The sequence below is a fragment of the Odontomachus brunneus genome, unplaced genomic scaffold, assembly GCF_010583005.1.
Source record: "Odontomachus brunneus isolate Ranch 3 - 2012 unplaced genomic scaffold, Obru_v1 Obru_scaffold_147, whole genome shotgun sequence".
NCBI lineage: Eukaryota > Metazoa > Arthropoda > Insecta > Hymenoptera > Formicidae > Odontomachus > Odontomachus brunneus.
Genome location: NW_022639597.1, coordinates 781,326 through 783,077, shown reverse-complemented (window position 1 = coordinate 783,077; position 1,752 = coordinate 781,326).

Here is a 1,752-nt window from a genome sequence, read left to right as displayed (position 1 = left end):
TATACTTGAAGCCGTACAACTTTGCTATTGGACATTTTTCCAAAATGCATTCTTACTGAAAATATTAGAGGGATCCAACACTTTTCGATTAATGTATTTTCTTTAAACAAATTAATTGGTCTCATTATTCCGCGCACAAAAGTATTAAGGTTATGATTACTGAAAACTAAATAATATTTTACAAGATATTTTACATTTTATGTCAAAAAATTGTTAACTTCAAACTTTTATAATTCAAAAAGTACTTAATGAAAAAATATTTTATTCTAGCGTTTTGGAAAGCTCTCGAGATAAGCTATATGAATATGCAATAAAATGTAGGGAGTTCCATTTAAAAAAATAAAGTTGACCTTGGAATGACTTTGAAGGACATGGTCAAGGTCAAAGTCAAGGTCATCATCTTACTCCCCGCTAGTGCTGGCAGTTCGCGATATTTTCTATATAGACAGAAGCCCTTGTGCGCATGCGTGAAGTGACGTAGCAGCTCGACGTAAGCAGTTTCCAATGACGGCGTTAGGCACTAATAGGGGGTTCTTAAGGGACATGCAGAAAATACTCGGCCGTCTGTCTGTGTTGTTTGCCTGGGAGTGGTTAGATTAGATAGGTAGTGAAATGACATAATAATAAATTAGTATAATTAATATAGTTATAATAATTAGTATAGCTATGTAAAATGTGATAATAAGTATATATAGTATATATTAATAAATAAAATGTGATAAAAAGTGCAATTTTAATATAAAGTAATATTGTGATATAAAGTGATATAAAATGATATTGTGATAAAGAAAAGTGCAATTATAATATTAAGTTAATTGAAGAAAAAAGTGCCATATTAAAGAAAGAAATGGATCAACAACAGCCTTCGTCATCAAGTGGCATCGAGAAAAAGAAGAGGAAATGTGTGAGAAATAAATTTCAATATGAATGGTTAAGTATGAATATTTTCAAAGATTGGTTGGCATCGCATGAAAACGATGAAAAAGCTCTCTGCACAGCTTGTAATAAGATATTAATATGCGGAAAATCAAATTTAATTTCACATTCTAAAACAGGAAAACATGTAGAAAATATGAAGAGTCGTAATATCACTCTATCTGTTTTATTGCCTGTTAAACATAATAATATTTACGTGGACCATGTTACTAAAGTAAAAATAGCTGAGATAAAATTAGCTGCCTTTTATGCAACACATAATATAGCTTTTGAAGTAGTTAATGACATGGTTCCTTTGCTAAAAAATATTTTTACAGATTCACAGATAGCTAAAGATCTAACATTGTCACGGACAAAGTGTAGGCAAATTATTACAAATATTTTGGCTAAACGCGAAAGTGAGAAACTTATTAATAATTTATTAAATAATAAATTTTCCATTTTACTAGATGAAAGTACAAGTATTACAAATGATAAAATGCTTTGCATTTTAGTTAAATATTTTTCTATAGAAAATAAAACAGTTATTACACAGTTATTAGAATTAGTTTCTTTAGATGCAACAGATTGTTCCGCAGAAAAATTATATTCTGCGTTTGAACAGTGTTTTAAAAGTAAGAGGATACCAATGTCGAATATTGTAGGAACGGCTTCTGATAATGCTTCAGTTATGATAGGTGATAATAATTTTTTCAAGAGTAGATTAAAGAAAGAGGTACCGGCCCTCATTGTATTAAAGTGTATATGCCATTCCTCAGCTCTTATCGCAAGTAAAGCTTGTGCAAAATTGCCGGATTCTTGTGAAAATCTTTTACA